The sequence below is a fragment of the Mirounga angustirostris genome, unplaced genomic scaffold, assembly GCF_029215605.1.
Source record: "Mirounga angustirostris isolate CCGP_5_RB_7025 unplaced genomic scaffold, mMirAng1.0.hap1 SCAF_8, whole genome shotgun sequence".
Taxonomy (NCBI): Eukaryota; Metazoa; Chordata; class Mammalia; order Carnivora; family Phocidae; genus Mirounga; species Mirounga angustirostris.
This window is the reverse complement of record NW_026991716.1, coordinates 98,610,509-98,632,055: the sequence shown is the minus strand read 5'-3', so window position 1 is coordinate 98,632,055 and position 21,547 is coordinate 98,610,509. Positions and strand designations below refer to the sequence as shown.

Sequence of the window (21,547 nt, the reverse complement as noted above, 5' to 3'; positions counted from 1 at the left end):
ATTTCTTCATACAACTGACCAATCACTTGCCGTATTAGCCCTGCTGATGTGTGGGGGAAAAGGTGCTGATTGCCTCTTAAACTTACCTCCTACCTTTCTCCATTAACTCTGAATATTCCATAAAATAGAGAAGTCCCAACTCATTTCATCCAAAAATGGTTGGTTCTTGGCCAGCTGGTTGGAGCCCTGGGGCTTCCCTGCTGTCTCCTGTAGCTAAAATTATCTTGTCTTTTCAAGGCCACAACCACCAAAAAAAACCTTACACCTTTACTTGTTTGCCCTTCAAAAAAACTTTTCCTCATTTAGTCCTCTCTTACCTCTTGTTAAATGCTTTTTCATTTATAAATTTGCCAGGACTTTACTCTCTCCTTTCTAATGATACCAAATCCCTTCTTTAAAAAAAAAAAAAAAAAAAAAATATATATATATATATATATATATATATATATATATACACACACATATATATATCTTTCAGAACACCATTAAACAAACAGGCAACTTCAAAAAATGTCATCACACATACTAAAATTTGTACCTAGTGACTGCCACTTTATAGACTGACACTCAGTTCCATGGAATTTGGGGTCTTTTTGTGGAGTCTCAGCCTGGCCTTTTAAAAGGTGCTAGGAAAATGCTAGTATTTGAGCTGTAGGCCAGGAAGGGAGATTTTCGAAAGGGCCACTCCCTAATTCTTTGGCTTTATCATTGCAATTTGGGCAGTACATTTTCTATTTGCCATTTTAGAGTAAGAAGTAAATACAAAGAAAGAATACACTAAAAGAAGTTACTTAAAGGATGTAATGTCTTGTTCTGTCACAAAAGCCCCACTCAGTGGAAGGACAGATGGAGGAAAGATACTTATACTCCTTTGTTCACCCCACTTTAAACCCTTCTCACAAGCTAAACATAGGAGATCCTAAAAACAGATTGGCCTGATCTAGGAAACTAGGGAACTTTGTTCTGCTAAATTTTGGCTCTAGAGGAATAGGTCCATTTAAACCTGTTAAAGTCATCCAAACAGCCATTCCTTAGTGGCTTTCTAAACTTATAATGACTTAAAACTTAGCATGGAAAGCGATGAAATATGGAATCTAAATGTAAATGTTGTGTGTCCTGCTAACTTTTCTTGTGTCTCTCAATGATATCTCTTGAAGTGATCATGATCATTTAATATGATTCAGGGAGAAGGAGCCAGCCTTTAGAAAATGAATTTTGTCAAGTCTTTTTCCCATTCAAATGCCCAGATTTAGTAAATGCAAGGGTAAGATGTCTAAATCAAATTCAATTAAAATTAGAGGGTTGATTTCTGAGTTATCTGGCTTAAATGAGAACTTGTTCTTCTCAATATGATTCATCTCCCCAAAGAAGGTAAACTTTATATGTCTCGACAAATACATTTCTCTTTCTAAAATAAATACATAAGGTATCTAGGGACAGTATGAGTTTCTTGCACTTATTTTTTGTGCCCTTTCATCATTTGACTTCATAATTTAGGAGATCTGAATGCCTAGGTGAGCTGTGACCTAGCTGTTCAGGCACCACTCATAATTCCTGAGTTGGGAAGCTGCCTTCCAGGAGTAGCTTTCTAATTTAGAGAAGAGAGGACCTATCCAAGGGAATCTATAAACATAATCTATTTTGCTTATTGTTTGTGTGAAGACACATATGGAGGAAATTTCACCTTAATAGTGATATCAATTATTTAAGAATTAGTTGTCTCTTTGGGGTAATAATAATTATAATGGTTAACATCTATGAGTGTTTATTGTGTGCCAGGAACTTACTAAGGGCTTTATAATACTACCCCATTTAACTGCCCCAAACCCTACAGTTTAGGTGTTGTTATTTCCCCTGTTATCTAGATAAGGAAATCATGGCACAGAGAAGTTAATAAGGAACTTGCCCAAGGTCGGCTCCAGGGTTCATGACCAACAGAATGATGCCAGAGTCTGCCTTCTTAGCTCCATGTGACACTGCCTCATACACGTGCTTATTCCCCAGCACTGCAGTCCCCCAACACACCAACCTCTTGGGTTCCATGAGATTTTCCCTTTATCGATAACACCTTTGCTCACCAGGACCATCTTGGGACTTGCTACTTATCCTTCGAAATATGATTCAGATATCACCTCATCTCTGAGGACTTCCTGACTTTTCCAAGGAGAGTAGTCTTCCTTCCTTATCGAAGCTCCTATGACTCATACATGCACACACACGTATTCTCCCTTCCCCCCCCCATATATCTGTGTTTCTCTTTTAGCCCTGTACCACACTACACAGGCACCTTGTTTATATGTCTGCTCCTCCAACAAAGCTGATTAAATCAGGAAGTGGGTAGCTTGGATCTCCACTGTCCCACACTTTAGTGATTAATAGGAGCTTGCTGATTCAGTGTGTTTCATGAATGGGCAAGCAGGGCATTTGCCACTTAATCCTGGTTCCATTAATACCGCTGTGATGCTAGCAGATAGAATGTGGAAATAAAAAAAAAAGAAAAGAAATGGAAAAAAGCAGATACATCCATTCTATCAGTTAAATTTTTAAAAAGGGGGGGAAGAAAAAACAACTTAACATATAATAACCTTCTATGGAAACTATGGTTGGGACAAAAAATAATCAAATCATATTCTGTGGCATAGAAGCTCGTGATACAACTTTTTTAAAGAAGATTATATTTATTCATTTACTTATTTGAGAGAGGGAGAGAGGAAGAGAGCAAGGAAAGAGCAGAGGGAGAGGGACAAGCAGACTCCGTGCTCAGCATGGAGCCCCACGTGGGGCTACAACCCACGACCCGTGAGATCATGACCTGAACCAAAATCTAGAGTTGGATGCTTCACCAGCTGAGCCACCCAGGTGCCCTTCATGATATAACTTGTTAAAGAGAAACTGTGATAGTATATATATTTTATTGACATCAGAGTTATTTATTTCTCTTTACTTTGTAACCCTAGGGTAAAAGCTATAACCTCGGCCCAGTTTTTCCCAAATTATAGAACTCTGAGGTTTCTAGCTGAATCACGTGTGGCCCTTCCTGAGACTAGAGGCAATCTCCTAAATTTTCAGAAATGGAACGTCACCCTTGCCCCTGGCTGGGTATTGTACTTTTAATTGACACTTTAGAATTCTGAGATCATAGGCTCTGGCCTTGGAGTTTAATTTTGAATTTATCACTATTCAACTTCTTCCCCAAAAAAATCCTAGCTGAAAGAAGTGATACATTTTTTTTAAAAAAGCGTAGGTCCCAAAAAGTGAAATGTATCTTAGATAGACGGGTTTTAGCCTTGTTTTCTTGCCACTTCACAGTGTGATGTTGGGCGAGATGTTCGCCTCTCTGTGAGATAGTTCCCTCATCTGTAGAATGGGATGATAAGAGGTATCTAGCTCTTACAGGAACTAGGAGGATTAAATGAGTTCCTGTATGCAAATGCTAAGAACAGTGTCTGGCACATGATCAGTACCTGAGTATTTGCAGTCATCATCAAGCCATGGAGGAGTCTATGTGAATACATTAGATATCAACAAAAGTTCCTTCACAAATTGTTATAATACTGTGCCCTGCACTTACTGAAGGTGAAAAACGTTACTCTAAGTTTTAAAATCCTTATCCAAAATAATATCCATTGTGTTATTTAATATTCATTTTTATTTCTGTTATTTCTTATATAAGGACTACATGACAAACTTCAGTTTTGAATTTAGTACCAGAAAAAATGTTTTTTCTCTTGAAGAACAGATACATGTTTCTAGAAGATATTGAAAATTATATGCCACCTTTTGTTTTGGGGAAGAATTTGCCAACAGACTTCAAGGTTTCGACCTTTGGAAGAAACTTAAATTTAAGCGCCTCTTGCAAAGATACATGTGCTTTTATGATAACCAAATGGAAACAGAGTTACATTTTGCTCACAGAAATTAAGGGGTCCTATTCAGAGAGCATGCCTCAGAGATGGTTACAGGAGCCTAGAGGGGAGGTGGGCCGGCTGACCACTGTGGGCAGGGCCAAGCTTTTCCTCCAAAAATTGTCCCCTTCACACAAATCACAGAGTAACTGTGAAGCCCCAGCTTTTGGTGCTGCAGGTCCTGGAGTGAGTGGGTGTTTGACGGAGCAGGGCTGCATGCTGAAGATTCCCCACACTCTACCTAGTGCTGGCATGAAAATGGAGAAAAGGCTCTGCTGTGAGCCAGCATCCATTGTTTTATTTTTCACAGCCTAGCAGTTACTCAAGACTGATTCTCATTGAATTTGATTCTCACATTGTCTTTCTCTCTCCCAAACATGACATTTATTTCAGCATGAATAAATGCAGTTTGAGGCTGCCTATTTAAGGATCACTCTAACAAAAACAAGGAACCTATTTTCATATGTATAGTATGTGTTAATGACCAACAAGGCAGGATTGAAGGACAATAATGATCAATTTTAAGGATATTTTCACTTTATCATAACTATTGCTTTGTAACTGAAAATAACATACAGAGGGGGAGCCAAAGAGGGAACACCCAAGTACATGGAATATGCATTTTGAAGAACTTCTTTTCAGGGGAAGAAAACATGTCAGGATGTATGCAGTGGGATCCTTTTGTAAGTCCATGTTTTCCTTTGTCTCGTATTTTCTATATTTAATGTGATTAGACCACCATTAGGTCTGTACCAAGAGCATTTGTCAACAGTTGAAGTCATTTTCTCTTTGGCCACAGCTGCAGTTGGAAGTTATTCATGATGACCCCATACTCAAAGGGCAGCAATAAAGTGACCTTCACCATCCAAGAATCTATTCAGACAACTAATATACATGTTAAGTGGAAACCAGGACAGATGGCAATATCAGCCCCAGAGTTCTTTGTGATTATTGGAGACTGGTATTCAGTTCTGGTCTAGATGGTGCATTAGCTCCCCAAAATAATATCTTCACTGCAGCGATCAATGTTCTAGGAGACCAAAGAGCTCCATACATGGTTTTATGTTAGGATAGCAACAAATATTTAATACCTCACAATATTTGGAGACATCTGCATGGGACAAATACAGAGAATTTATTCAATTGGTAGGGCCTTATTTATATGAGGAGGTTGAAAAAAAATTACACATGGTGATGATTCCTTCACTTAGTCGGCAGATATTTATAAGAAACTTTCTAAGTACCAAGCACTATACTCTCTGATGAGTATGCCATGGTGACCATAATAGTTATGGTGTATTAACTACCTTCCAAACCCCAATGAAACAACTGAAAAAGAATTATTTTAAAGGCACCCATGTATAAGGACAAAAGCATGGGATATGAGACAAAAACAACAAATCATTTAAGCTGAAAGTAGATGTAGACATAGAAACTGATTTAGCAAGACCAAAAATGCTGAATCCTAAAACCAGCAGTGGGCAAAGGCTAGAAGCTATGCAGTTTCCACCAAAGCACTCCCAAAGGCTCAGGAAATGGCCTCTGTGGATATCTCTGGAATTGGGAAGTGAACATGAGCTTAATCACAGGAAGATGGACTAAAAGCAACACTGGATATCCCTCCATTCATCAATTCATCCATACAGTTGGAACCCTGAAGTTAGAACATACAGTTGGAGCCCTGAAGTTTTTTCCATGATTAAGTCAAAACAGAGAGTCCATGAACTTGGGAACCTCAGGGGGAAGAGACAACAGCAATACCACACTAAAAATAATGGATTTAAGTGAGAGTTCACATAGATCTCAGAGCCTCGGTCACTGGACTCACAGAACCCTGGCAATCAGATTTCTCCAGGAAAGCTATCTGAAGAGTCTTTGGGGAATTTGGTCATTCCAGAAATAAAAGAACAAAGGAAACAAAGATCAGAGATTCCTTAAGGAAATAGACTAGCCGGGTCACCCTAGAGTAATGAGTGTAATTGACCAGTTCCTGTAGGCTCACAAGCTCTTCACTCATAATTGTGAGTAGACAACAATGGATCAACACATGTTTTATGGAAGGCATCTAATTTGACATACAGACCAAAAACAGACAGAAATACCTTGCAGGAAACAGAGACTATATGAAGAGATAAGAAAAGATTTTGCCTCATTTTAATGAGAAGAGTGTGCTTTATAGAACAGCCACTTTCAGAGAAAACCAAAAAAACATGCCTGGAAGTTAAAATTATAATAACAGACATGAAAAACTAAAATAAAGGATTGGAAGATAACACTGAGGCATTTTCCCAGCAAATATAGCAAAAAGATGAAAGAGATGGACAATATGAGAGAAGATTTTTTAAAATTAGTCTAAGGATTCTACTTCTGAATAATAAGAATTCCTCATGTGAGAAAAAAAATTAAATGAAGGGGAAAAATCATCAAAGGAAAATTCTCAGAATTAACATGAGTTTCCCCACTGAGAGGGCCATGGAGTGCCCAGCACCGTGAATAAAAATAAACCACATTCATTGGGATGTTTTATAACACTGGGGACAAAGAAAAATCCTAAGAAATTCCAAAGCAAAAATACAGATTTCATAGATTGGATAAAGTATCCAAATAGTATCAAACCTCTCATCAGCAATACTGGGTAGCTAGAAGACACTAAGTGCCTTCAAATATTAGAAGAATCATTTCTAATCTAGGATCTATAGCAAATGGCCCTATTGATTATTTGTGAGGATAGGCACACCTCACAATATCATACTTTTAAATATACAAGATTCAAGAAACTCTACCTTACGTGTACCTTTTCGTAAAAAGCCTTTGCAGGATGTACTTCACCAAAGAAGAGAGAAACAAACAAAGTAGGATACAAAGTATTTACAGAATCAGGAAACACAAGTAATAATCCAAAACAGAACTTTGGAAATTCCAGGATACATCTGTGCAGCAACTTGTTAAGAATGAAACCAGGCAGAAGTCTCCAGAAGATTTCTCCAAAAGAGGAAAATTGACAGAACACCTAATATACTTAAACATATGGAGAGATTTGCACAATTAGAAAAGAGTTAGGATTGAAAGAGTCATAAACTATTGAAAACGAAACAAGAGAATTACTAACTCTGTCAGAGTCAGGACTTGTGTAAAGGGGGGCATGAAAATAGTATACTCCATGACTCAACTGAGAATCCATAATAATACATAATAATAATTCATGGTAAAACTCATAATAATCACAGTTGGTCTGTGTTGGGAGAATGGGCTCACAGTGTTTGTGTGGTAAGAGTTCATGTGGTCAGTGTAGTGGAGGAGTGTGAAGGAGAACCAAAGCCTTCTGTTCCAAGAGGGAATGCATTATTCAATGTTTAAAACTAAAAATTCAAGAGAAAGTAATATAAGCATGATATTTACAAAACTAGCCAAAAAAATGCCAAAATATTCAGCTGGAAGAATTGAAAATAGTTGTTTTAGAGGAGGTGAAAATGGCATTGGAGTGGGCAGAGAGTGGCTGTCTTCCCTAACAAGCCCCATACAGCTGTCTCTTTAAGATATGTTCATTTGTCACCTTGAAAAAATAAAGACCAAATTAAAAAAAAAAAAAAAAAAAAAACAGCCTAGTCTTAGTTGTCTTGGAATTTACACCCTAAAGAGGGGTAGGATACAATTACATAGATGTGTAACTCTACCTACCAATTGTGCTAAATGCTATGACCTAAATTTCTTGTTTAATCTTGTATGAATCCTGAAAGGATGGGAAGGTGCCCATTCTTAATGAGGTCTGTGCCATCCCCAGTAGTTGGTGAAAGATCATTATGAGTCATGAACTTCAGAAAAGAGTAAGGAACCATCCAACGTGGCATCTGTTGGGCTAGAGTCACTAACTGCGAGATGCCACCTGGAGCATTCTGTTTAATGATGGCAAGGTTAGCCACTGTGACCACGTGAAGGGTAATATTCACCTGGAATAACCTTCACTATTTTCTCTGTTCATGGGGGTTAACTTTATTGGCCCTAGTAACAGGAATAACCACCTGGAGCCACAGACCAGGAGAACCTGTGAGGACGTCAGAACTCGTCTATTCTTCTTTTGCAGCCAGGAAAACGCAGACTCCAGAAGGGTAAGCAGTCTGCCCCAGCTCTCAAAACTATCTAATGCCAGAGTTAAAGCAAGAACTCAGATCTCCAAGTTTCTTATCTAGAAACTCTTCTCTACAATTATAGAAAAATATATAGCTTGGCCGGTTAGAGAAGCTGAAATTAAATTAAACAAATTAAACTAATTAACATAGTGTTGCCCAACAATAGAAAACTTTATTTTCTTTGTGCAATGATGAAAGAAAACATTAAAAAAATAATTAATTTTTCTATTTGAATTTTGCATTATTGTCTAAATTTAGTACCTGATAGCAGCTTAGGGATGATCAGTCTCTTCTTTATAAAATAAATAATTTAAATTTTATATTCATCAGTAATTATGTGAAAATCTAATGGTGATAACTTGTTACAATATTTCCAAGGAATGCCTATAAATACTGCAGTATATATGACTTGCACACATTCTCATCCTGTTTTAAATAATGGCTTTGCATTTACTGTGGATACTTATATTTTAATAGTTTTAATCATATGTAGAGAACATACTATTGTTTTCTTATGCTAATGAAACATTATATAAAGAAGTATATGCTAATGAAACATATAAAGAAGTATCTTCCCTCCAGAGGAACCTTGTAATTTAAGACAGCATGTGCATATCACTCACACACACACACACACACAGTCAGACCCCTGAATTCCCTGGAAGAAGAATGCTTGTTTTACCAAAACAAGAAAGCTCTTTTTTAAAATGTTCACACTGCTGCGCCAGGACTTGCATGTTAGTCATGTCTACCGTAGTCAGATCTACAACAGCATTTTGAAATCTTGCTAGGGTCCTGACACATGTACTTGTACTCTTCTAAAGGATTCCCTGCCACTCCAATAGAAGCTTACCACAAGTTCAGAGAACAAGGCTATTGTTACCACAGAGAGACTGTTGAAGGCTTCTTTTTTTTTTCCTGTAGTAAGGAAGCTTTGTAATAATTAGGTTAGAATATGATTTCTGATTCTGAGATCCGATTGGAAAATTCCAAGAAATACTCAGGATATCCCAAAGAACATTTAGGATTGTATTTAGGGTTGTATTGACCCTGTGATCATTGTCCACTCAGAACAGATTCTCAGTGATATGAAGGAAAATAGCACATCGATATGATGAGCATTAGACATGATATTAGGCCACATGATATCTATGAAATTTCCCTTTGGGAAGCAGGAAGTATCTATGATTCGGTAGATTAAACAGTAATTTTCAAATATATATTTTTGTGAATTTTACCATGTTCTCTTTGTCAATCAGCCAGAGGGAGGGTTAGCACTCAGATGTATGACCCCATGTCTGTGTTTTCTTCTATAATGCTCTGGAAGACTCTGGAAAGGTCAAGGAGCCCCCAAAGGATTATTGCTGGAAGATTGCATGACTTGAATTTGAACAGTTCTTCAAATCCAATACATATTTGACTGAAATATGCATATTTATTCTCTAGATTACTGAGGTAAGCATAGCAAGAACAGAAAAGGTGAGAAAAGAGTTATTCCTGCAAGTATGACAGTGAATCATGTGATTCAAAGCAGGGAAATGGAGTGTATTTGGTTGTTACTGTCCCGGATAGTTTAACTCAGGGCACTTGCTGTGGACTGGATTGTATCCCTCATAAATTCATAATTTGAAACACTAGCCCCCAGTGTGATGGTATTTGGAGATAGAACTTTTAGGAGGTAATTAAAGTTAAATGAGGTCATAAGGATAAGGGTCCTAATCCAGTAGGATTGGTGGCCTTACATGAAGAGAGAGGAAGATCTCTCTCTCTCCACATGCATGCACCCAGGAAAGACCCTGTGAGCACACAGTAAGAAGGCAGCTGTCTGCGAGCCAGGAAGAGAGGTCTCACCAGAACCTGACTGTGCTGGCACCATGATCTCAGACTTCCAGCACCCAGAACAGTAAGACAACAAATTGTTTCAGCCACTCAGTCTGTGGGGTTTTGTTGTGGCAGCCTGAGCTAAGACAACACCACAGGAGTGTACTGCGGAGATTGGAATGTTGAAGCAAAGCCTGCACCAGGCCCAGTGCAGGATCCCAAGACCAGAGTTAGAGCAGAGTTTAGGTAAGAGCAGGGATCGGAATAAAGGCAAGACTGAGACTGTGCATGGGGCAGAGTCATCCACTGAGGAGCATTGAAGCAGGATTTGGCATAATGAGCGAGAGCTTCTGCTTTGGACTTAACTAGGTTAACTTATTTTTCTCTACCTTCCATAAGTTGCAAGACTTTAAGCAAGTTACTTAACTACCTTATTCCAATTCTAGTACCTCACAATGGAGATGATAATGCTTTTATCACGTAGCCGTTGTGAGAATTAAATGATTAGTATTTAGCATAATGTTAGTGCAGGCTAACATCTTTATGAATTGGCAACTATGTGTAGTAGCCAAAGGCCAGAGAATTTGGGGTCTAAACTGGTCTACATTCGTTTGTTCATACTCCAAAGATTTACTGCATACGTACTATCTGCCAGGCAAGATCATAGGTGCCAGAAATAGAGCAGTGAGCAAAACAGGAAGAAAAAAAAAAAAAACCCTACCCTCATGGAGCTTATGTTCTAGATAGTTAATGAGTCTAATGACAAGAACCTGAACTTAGCAGGCTCCTGAGTCCCCAGCCATGTCCTACATACAAAAAGGTCTTGTTCTGGGCAACTCACACAGTTTGGGGAATGGCTAAATATATGTAAAAAGAGACAAAGGAAACATATGCTGCCAAATAGCTTGTCACAGGTATGATAAATATTGCTCATTTCTTTTTCAAAAATGCCCGAAGGACTCATATTGACAGGGCATCTTGTCACCCTTATTCTCTAAAAGCTTTTCTTCTCCTTCATCTCTCCCCTTTAAAAAGACAGGCTTTATATAAAGACAGCGTTCTTGTCCTAGAAAGAAGTATACCTTGATCTATCCATTGTCCCATAATGTTTCATTTGCTCTCCTGAATCTTGTTTCTGAAAAAATTTCAGCCTGGCAGGGAGGAAAGCAGATTTTTAAACAATTTGGGAAATTAAAGCTTCACAATGATACTTTCTGAAAGGGGCCCCTTTGTGTTCCCAGCTCCCCTTCTCAACATTTGTGGAAGTCTGTGTAAGACAGTTTTGGGAAACTCCTTAGTCTTGGGGTGTATGTGTGATCTCTTTTTTTATATTCATCTTTCCCTCTTGATTCAGAAGGCAAACTAAAATGTGGAGACCTTGGCCTCATAAATAATTGCAGAGTGGATTTTGTTTTGTTTGGTGGCCATTTACCATGTTATTTGTCGTGTTTTTCACTCTTTGTCATCCCTCTGCAGGGCTGATTGGAGAATGGATTTGGTTACAATTAATAAACCACTTCTCATATCTAAAAAACGCATTCTCCAAGACATTTCTCCACAATAACAGTGTAGTGAAATAGGTTGTTCTTTTGTTGCTTTGGAAGTGTGCCTTATTTTCCTTTATTATTTTGAGGCAACCTGAGTTCATGTATACACAATCCAAAATCAAAACAGCTAAGGGAAGCGCTGAGATAAGCTGCCCATCATTTTATGCCTAAATAAAAGAAAGGGAAAAGTAAGAGTAAGTGTTTTTGCGAAACGTCGATGAATACACAATCGTGGTCAATAAAGAACCACTAGAAACAATGCTGAAAACAAATTGGACTTAGTCCAAAACTCTTTCCATGTTTAAAAAAGTTTGGGAGGGCGCCTGGGTGGCTCAGTTGGTTAAGCGACTGCCTTCGGCTCAGGTCATGATCCTGGAGTCCCGGGATCGAGTCCCGCATCGGGCTCCCTGCTCAGCGGGGAGTCTGCTTCTCCCTCTCCCGCTCCCCCCTCTTGTGCTCTTTCTCTCTCTCACTCTCTCTCTCAAATAAATAAATAAAATCTTTAAAAAAATAAAAAAGTTTGGGATTTCTTTTCTTCTTCCCCTGTGAACGCATATGTGTACCAGTTTTGCCCACAATAGAAAAGTAAGGTTATTTCAGTAAGTCTCTTCTGTTTGGCTTATCACATGGATCATGGAAAGGTATGATTTTAGAGTTTGTTGCATTTAATGCACACTTATAAATTAATATTGCCGAATAAAGATAGCCCTTCAAATAGCAAATAAATTCTTACTAAGAGAAGCTCCTCTTTTATAACTAGAACACCTCTCACAGGACTAAGTCCTTTGTTAGTAAGATAAATTCTAGAAATGGATTTCGGAGTAAAGACCTCAGTATTTGTTTTTATTCTTGTAAAACCAATAAAGTGCTGACAAAGAGCACTATAATGTGTCACCATAGTTAGAAATAAGGCACATTTAAGAGTGTTCTTTATTGCCTTTTGAGGGTTGGATATTGCTGTCCTTACCTACACTGCCATTTTACAAAACAGCAGCAGGAAGGTTAGATTCATTTGAGCCCCACTTGAATATTATATACACTCTTTAAAAATGTCAAACCTTTAGGAATATTAAGGGATTATAATATACCATCCTTATGTTCCTGTAAGTTTAAGTCTGAAATAATGCTGAATCTAAAAGAGTAAAAGGGTATGTTTTTCCATTGCCCTTCATACCATATTATTTCCTATAAAAGAACAACTCCATGTCAAAAGACCTAGCCATTGCAAGTGTTATTTTTTTAGATAAGAAATGTAAACACTATTTTGATACATACTTGTTTCTTTATATCTGGATGTTAAAATGTATAATACCTCCCATTCAAACTACAGTAAATTTGCATTGCAAGTTCTGAGCACAGAAGGTGGGATGGGATAGGAAAATATAACATTCAAACCCTGGTGAAGGGCTTTCTTGGTTGAAAGGGAAATGCAGATGCGCACAGATGACTGGAACGAAAATGGGAAGGGAGTTTGTCACCAAATTGCGGAGCGGAAGGCTTAAGAGCAGGATTCTCAACTCTGGCTGCACTGTAGAATCACCTCGAAGCATACCAGTTCTTGAGAGCAACTAGCATGCAAGTTAAGACCTCAGAAAATAGTTGGTATGTCGAAATGAAAAATAGATGTATAACCCAGAGCCTTTCTCTGTGCTGTAAAAAAAAAAAAAGCCTGTACATATTCAACAATTATACCTTTCTTTGTTTTGGTGGGAGGCGGGGGTAAGGTGTAGATGTTTTGTCATTTACCCTGGGTGGGCCTTCAGGAAATGCTTTGTTGCCAGTCTGACTCCCATTTCTAGCCACAGCCCTATGGAGTTTACTTGATTGGTGAATGATGTCTATACCTGAGCGTAGGCGTGCATGGATATATAATGCTCTGTGTGAATGAAAAGCAAATTAGTTCTTTCAGATATGTTCTCTTGGTTCTGATTAAAGATAAAAATAAAAGCTGTAAGTTCCCACAAATGCTACAAGTGGCTTTTTCTTGCAATGTCCCCGTTTATATTTTCAGCAGTATCAGTTCAGCAGTATCTCTTGAAAAAGTCCTTCATTCAAGGACCACCTTGCAACCCCAGATCATTTATGGGTAATTTGGTAGATGATAGACATTTGAAATTACTGTGACAGGTGTTTTCACATTGTTTCTGCTGATCTGATAAAAAGCACATTGCCAGAAAAGAGTGTCGAGAACTTAAATTCCTCAGAATCAGTTTGAAGCGCCCATTTGAAATGAGAATTGCTATAAAGAAGCATTTTGGAAAGAGATGAAGGGGTGGGGGGAGTCCTTGAGATGAAAATACAGTTCAGGAAAACAAATGTAGCTCTTTGATGGGGACTATATGCACCGTGCTTTAATTTATTCATCATTGTTATTGTCCTTGAAATTGTTTGCTGCTACCATTCACATGATGGCCCCAGGAAGCGCCGAAGGGAGCCAGTGAAAACAACTCGATGGTGAACTATTACAATATATTGCAAAATAAGAAATAAGAATTTACTAAAGAGACAAAGAAATACTGAAGGCTGAAGGCTAAAAAATACAGGGAAAGACTCTTCTATATATGATGGCCCAGCGGTGCCAACGTTAATCTGTAAAACCAGTGGCACCCATGTTAAGTAATTTATATGGGAATAAAAATTGTTTTATATAACTTTTGCCGTAGAAGATAACATTCCATAAGCTCGTCGTATTTTTAATCTTGACTTAAGAGAAGTACTGCTGTGACAATTTTAAAAAATAAGAGTTCCACTTATCTCTTTGCAAGAGCTCCTTCTCTTCATTCTGTGTCCTTCCCCTCATACCCGCCCACCCACCCCCAACTCCATCCACCCCCCGCCCCTTAGCCAAAGGCATTTGTGAAATATGGAAGCACTTATGTCATGCTTTTATTTGGTTGGGGTATTCTTAATAAATGCCTCCTGTATTTCAGAGGTGGTTTGAGGAGGTCAGCTAATGCAATTTCACTTTGATTACTTATTTGAATTTTGGATGCAAAGAACCCTGAACCAATTCCCTGAATTTGTCATAATCATAATTTAGTTATCCATGGCTGCTTCATTAGATTTAAGGTCCTTTCAAGAGAATATTGATTATTACAGCTCTTGATTATCTAATAACAATATTCATAAGATGCCTTCTTCCTCCAGCTCCATTCCCCTGACTCACTAATAGGTCCTGACTTTAACTGTTCTCCTTTTCCAGTCACAGCACCCCCACCCCCAGAAGTTACCACATCATAATGACACAGCGATATAAAGCAAGACCTTCTGTTCTTTCAGATGTTATACATTATTTTTCATAAATCCTTTCTGTCCCCTTTCAGTTTACCTTTATGTTTGCCATTAGAAGTCTGTATCTTAAACTCAAGTCCAAGCATGGCATTCCAGAGCTTAACAGAGCTTAGCCACCTTGTACTTTCTGTGTAGAGAAAAGTGGTATAAAAAAGCCCTTGGACCAAAATGTGAAACTTGTTTTTCCAGCTAGATGACATCATCAAATGGGAACATTAACGTTAACACGTGCCAACTCAAATAAACTAATATATATTTAAAAGTAGTTATATTTAACAATGTGTATTATCACCAAAAGGGAAAAAGTATATATTGGTCATATATGAACCTTTCACTCAAATGATTCATTAAACTGTTTAACAAAGTGTTTGAGAGCATCTAGAATATCCCAAGCACTTGTCTAAGCAGTAGAGATTCAACGGTAAGCAAGATAGACATGGCCTTAGCCTTCCTGGAGCTTCCAGTCTGTTGACCATCCAGGGAAATAAGGAGGCGGTGACATCACTGTATAACAGGGACTTAGATTGGAGAGAACAGGGTTCTACCGGATCTAGGGAAAAGACACTTAGAGAGAGAATTATCGGAGAAATCCTGAGGAAAGTAACCTCTAAGCTGAGATCAAAAAGCAAGAGGAGAAATTAGTCAAGCCAGTTGGGTTAGTGATGTAGGCAGAGGAGCAAGAACACGACATATGCAGGGAATTAGCAGAAGCTCTAGATGAATGAATGAGCAAGGGTGGAGGAGAGACAGAAGAGGCCAGAGAGCAGTCGTGCAGGGTCATAGTCAGAGGGACACAGGATGAAGGGCAGTTTGTTGCCTTGAGGTGCCCTTGGGTATCCAAGAGAAGTTTTCAGTAGGGAGAGCCTGCATTGCTAAAAAACAAAAGATGATTTCATTTTGAAATTTATGAACGGGTAGGAAAGCTCTAAGTGTAATTAAGAGGTAGCTGAATTTCTTGAGATTCCTTGGCTAGTTTTCTAGAAAAATCTTTGACTTAGCTCCTGTTACATATTTATAACTCACTGACTACTGTTTCTGTAGCTCTTTTTCTCAACACATTTTGAATTTTATGCTTAAAACATATTTTATTGATGACTTAAATGTTTCCTATTCTAATTACACACCTTTAATTTCTCCGCATTTTTTTTCAACCAAAAATTGATATAATTAAAAATGTTGTGGTCTGCCAGGAAGAAGTACAAAATAGAAAATGTAACAGGCTATAGCATTACACTTTGAGTCGATTCTGTGCAAGTTTAATTCCCTACGCTTGTCAAAAGTTGTTAAAACATTGCTTGCCTTTTTTGAATATAAAATGTGGACAGACATGTACTAATATATCAAAAAATGACACTTTGTCAAAGAGGGCTTTCATGGGAGAATGTTCTGAATAAAATGTTTTCTTTTACAAAGAACCCGACCTGTTTAACATTCCAGAGCAAACACAAAAGAACACAAAATGCCTGAACTTAACTGCCATTCACAACCATCAGTTTCATTTACCTTTCATACTTTTTTTAATATTCCAAAAATTGTTCCCCCAAAGAATTATCAGTTTTATTCCATGATAACCCTTATTTGAAGTAAAATAAAAGTAGCTTAGACCCTCCTCAAAATGGATGCCTTTCAGACTTACTAGCACTTCTGATTGTATGAAGATGATATGGTTTGCTATGTCTACTGTTAGACTCAATGTAATTATATGTGAAGCAGCAACTCCTTTATCTACTAGGAACACTTGCTGAGGCTAACTGTAGTTCTCTCTTCGGCAGATGAAATACAGAATTATAATCTCAAACTTGTTTTCAAGGTTTTTTTCCGCATTTTAAAATCTTTTAACCTAGGGAAAGACAGTAGCCAGAAAAGAATGGAAAACAGATGGCATTTGAAGGCCTTAGCAAGATTGACAAAGCAGATGCGCCTGTATGTCTCCCCCTCCTCATTCTTCAAATAGTACTTCCCCATTATGATTCATTTGTGATGCATCCAATGCTTTGGGTCTTCTGAGGATTTCCAGAATTAAGATAATGGTGGATAGTTGGAATGTTAAACTGAAAATCAATAGATAATTGGCTTTGATCAAACCTCATATCGTCTTATTGAAATAGGAGGGATATCTGTATATGTTACGCACATCCTTGGCAGAGAATGCACTAAGTCTGGCTCTGGAGTGGGAATATCATTCATTGTTTAGGGTACCAGGGAGAAGGGCTGAAAGAAGTAGAAACAGATGGCAGTTGAGGTAATTGAGATACGGTACAGCTCAAGGCATCCTGGAATGCCACATAATTGTACTAGTGTGAAAAGAAGAGAAACATTCTATGTAACTTCATTTCATGTGTAAGCTGAGCCTGCTCGGAATTAAAATTCCTCAAGGGTAGGAGGGGATGCAAAAGGTTTGAGCTAATATCAGAGAATGGCAGGAACAGATTCCCCCACTAGAAGGGTTCATTGGAGAGTAGGAGGCCCAGACCAGGTTTTAATAAAATACTAGAAAATTCTGTGTATATGGATATAAGAGATGACTAATACTGGGAGCAATAGATTTTAATTCCTAATAGCTGAGCCAAATGTGTTGCCTTCATCTTTTAATTAATTCACACTATTATTGCAAGGGAGAGGTATTTTGTTGTGGTAGTGGTGGTGGCTGTAAGCATCTCACAACTGAAAATGCCTCCTTTAGAGCTCTTAGTTGGCGAGCTGGGACAGTGAGGTGCAGAGCTATAGAATGAGGTTTTGCACCCACCCCATCACTACCAATTACGTGGCCCTTGGCAGGTGCCTTAGACTCCCTTGGCCTCACTTTGTTCACCTATAAAATGGGCCTAATGATACCAGCTCATGAGGCATTTAGGTCAGTGCTAACAATATTTAGTAGCTGATAAATGGTAGCACTATCATTAATAGACAAATTTGCACAGCTTAGCACAGCACACAGAGGAATAGGATATTCATGGACGTAGTTCTTCACCGTACCAGGAAACAATGATTAGTGTGGGTGGTTAGAATTTCCTCATATTCTGTAAGCGAATATGTTTGAGAAGCTAGAATTATTTCTAAAGTTCCCAAACCTGCTCCCTCATGGTTCCTAGGTATATAAACAATGTTGTGTGTTTAAAGAGAAGTTAAAGGGGCACCTGGGTGGCTCAGTCGTTAAGCGTCTGCCTTCAGCTCAGGTCATGATCCCAGAGTCCTGGGATCGAGCCCCGCATCAGGCTCCCTGCTCCACGGAGAGCCTGCTTCTCCCTCTCCCACTTCCCCTGCTTGTGTTCCCTCTCTCGCTGTCTCTCTCTCTCTGTCAAATAAATAAATAAAAAATTTAAAAATAAATAAATAAAATAAAGAGAGGTTAAAGTCAGAACATTTCCTTGAAAACACGTTCTAGTTCCATTATCACACTGACTCGAAGGTTTTTTTTTTAACACCAGTTGTTACACACTTATGAATCATTTGCTAAAAACAGTGGTTTCTCCTAAATGTATTAAAGCCAAAATTAGTTTATAAAATTTAGATCCCTTTAAAGTTAAAACAATCATATCCTTGGTGATATAGACTGTTAGTACCTACGAGGTTAAAGTACATATCATATGTAACAAAGGAAACGTCAATGACATATCAGTATTGGGTTCTACTACATATTAGCCATTCTAGATACCCTGCAGTCATGCCTACTACCAGTGGCTCATTGTGAGTTACAACTGAAACCAGCACAAGATGCAGAGGAATCCTGATTTATCTTAATATTAAAATTTTACAGCACTTTTTGAGCTATTTTATAAATTAATTAATTTCAAAATGGATGAAGCAGTATCATTGAGGTTTAGCTAATTATGTGTAAATTAAATATAAGCATTTAAAATAACCATTTTAATTAAATACAAGACTCAGGCAACTAATCATTAAAAGTGGAATTGGTAACTTGAGATTTATCATTCTGAATCTATTTGCACCACATTTCTAATGAATTCTTTCCTCTACTTAAATGAAAGACAAAATGCATCTCCCCAAAGTGGCAGCTAGTAAAAGACAACCCTTTCTTGGGTCATTGTTGTCAGTTTGAAATTGACTCAGGCAAAAAAAAATCTGCTTTGCTCCAGTCTCTTAGATACAAAACTGTAGCTACTCTTTGCTAAACCATTTCCAACATGACATATATTTTAGTTCTATAAACATCTAAGAAAAACCCTAATCATTGTAATAGCATTTATTACTGCAAAAAAAATGGATATATTTTGTAAGAAAAAAATTATACTTTTTATAGAGGAGGCTCTGAGGAAGAAAAATCTGGATAATTTGTGATTTAATTTTTTAAATTAAAATAATTTATTACAACTTCAAGAATAATGAGAAATAACGCTTTGGATAGCTTCATTTTCTATATAGTAGCTATATACTCCAAACTTTATGTTTGTAAGAATATAAAAATATATTGCTGTGTTCAGATTTCTGTATGGTAATTTATATATGTTTAAAAAAATAACCACCAGCTAGTTTTTATTCTGCAGTGTAACTATCACTTAGCATAAACCATGATGCATGGTTAAGTGCTTAATAAACATTTGTAGGTTGAGTAAATATATCGATAAATTTTATAAAATATCTTTTAAAAGATTCTCTTTTAAAACTATTTATTGTTATATGATACCTTCTACTTTAACCTATTCCAAATAGTGAATAAAGCTGAAGTGCTTCTCCTTAGCACTTTGAGGCCGGTACATTTTTGTGCTATCCTGCCATCTATTGCTTTTCTATATCCTGGAATTAGTATAGACATTAAAAATCCAAAAGAGAGCAGTGCCTCTGCTGGCTGAGAAAGATTGATTTAAAGGCAAGTTAGCTTGTTTTGTTCCTTGGCGCTAAATACCTGCAATTACTGATTGTCTCATTTTTCTTCTGTTGTAAAAACTGAACTAATTGAAGGTACTACCCTTAGGGGATGAGTTCTGCAAAGTAATGAATGTTGAGTGCCCTCTTGAGTTTAGCATTTTAATTATTCATAATTATAATGATTTCTGTTTATTTGGGAACTTTAGAAGTAATTCTAGCTTCTCAAACAAATTGAGAAGCAGAGTGGTTGAGGCTTCATTTTGCTTTGTCTTATGTTGAGGTCAGCAGTCTCTGAGCATGCGAGGAGTTCTCACAAGCAATGGATCCAGTTTTCTGGCTAATAAGTAGACACTACCAATGTGTGCCATGTCCTGAAATAACCAAATGTACTTTTTTTCTACTAGTTCTCTGGTTTCTCTGGAACTGTTTGGGCAGTATTGGGATAGTGAGGTGGAGAATGGACAAGGATTCAAGTGGAAGAACTGGAAATAATGTATGAAAGTGTGTTAATCAGAGAAGAGATACAAGAGATTTGGTAGCTGGCTATTAACCAAGTATATACAATTTTAAAGTCTTTTCTTTTTCTTGAAAAAGGTGTGGTGGGGGGGCGCCTGGGTGGCATAGTCGGTTAAGTGTCTGACTCTTGATCTCGACTCAGGTCATGATTTCAGGGTCCTGGGATCAAGCCCCACGTCAGGCTCTGTGCTCAGTGTGGAGTCTTCTTGGGATTCCCTCTCCTCCCTCTGCCACCCCCCCCCCCCACATGCTCTTGCTCTCACTCTCTCTTTTTTTTCAAGATTTTATTTGACAGAGAGAGAGCATGCACAAGCACAGGGAGCAATAGAGGGAGAGGGAGAAGTGGGCTCCCCACTGAGCAGAGAGCCCGATGTGGGGCTCGATCCCAGGACCCTGAGATCATGACCTGAGCCAAAGGCAGACACTTAGCCGACTAAGCCACCCAGGCACCTCTCTTGCTCTGTCTCTAAAATAAATACATAAATCTTTAAAAAAAAAAAAAAAAAGAAAGAGCAAAACTTAAAAAAAAAAGTGTGTATGTGTAAAAGATGCACATTGCCATTTTGGACCAGAACAATCTTATGTCTACTATTAAATATATATTAGTGATAATGATGTATTGGGACTGGGCTCCTGCAATCTATTTAGATGTCATATACACTCTTAACAATAGCCTGGAAAAAACAATGAAATATTACTTTAAAAAAAAAGAGTTTGGCATTGCAAACCTGTTTCATTGCAGTCTGTTTCATTTTCTCATCTTTTTCTTTCTTTCCTTTTTAACCTCTCTAATACAGCACTTTAGTTTTAGAGCCAAACATGTACTCGCAGCTAAAGAATTACTCAGGTCTCCTAGTGTTCTATATTCAACTTAGGAAGAAGCAGCAAGTACTTAATATATTCAAGTAGTAGCAAAGGTAAAAATGATTTGTGTGGATAATCATCATATGGCTATAAAAGGTAGTCTGAAATGCACAATGTGGGCATCTTTAAGTAGAGTACATTTAACCTCTCTCACCTAAAAACTTCAACAGCCAGATCAGAAACAATTTTCTGCTGCAGGAACATTATCTGAAAGTGCATGTGGGTAGCCCCCAATTTACAAGTCCATTTCTAATCAAAGGGAATTAACAGTTGCATATTCCAGGGTTAGGCTCAAATGTGAGCTCTGCTCTTCATCAGCAAATTGTTTAATAAAGGCACTCTGGAAGTACCATTTAAAAAGAGAAAGAAAGAAGAAAATGTTCTGATCATCCAAGACATACTTCTTCTTCTGCCCAGAACACATTTTTAACTACAGCTGCTAAGGAGCAGCAAAAAAAATAATGATTAAAACAAAATAAAAAACTCACTGGAAAATCGCTTTGTCTCCGTCTCCACCCCCAGGTACTAACAAGCAGGAAATAAGCCAAAAGGACGGGAGGTAGGTTGAGAAGAGGCCATGGAATATCCACCAACCAGATAATCATCGCCTGATCATTGAGAAGTGTCTGAATGTAGGTATGTGTACTGA

At 37.8% G+C, this 21,547-nt stretch overlaps 1 protein-coding gene across 2 annotated transcripts in view; it reads left to right on the top strand.

The window, feature by feature from the left end:
- HS3ST5 (heparan sulfate-glucosamine 3-sulfotransferase 5) overlaps positions 1–21,547 on the top strand; it is a 268,868-nt gene that overhangs the window by 143,136 nt on the left and 104,185 nt on the right. The window contains exons 3-5 of one of the 2 annotated variants that reach the window (XM_064598025.1): positions 7,909–8,011; positions 9,360–9,487; positions 21,421–21,534. The gene's annotated coding sequence lies outside the window, so the exon portion shown is untranslated. The remainder of the gene's footprint in view (positions 1–7,908; positions 8,012–9,359; positions 9,488–21,420; positions 21,535–21,547) is intronic. The other variant, XM_045865356.3, reaches the window with a different exon arrangement.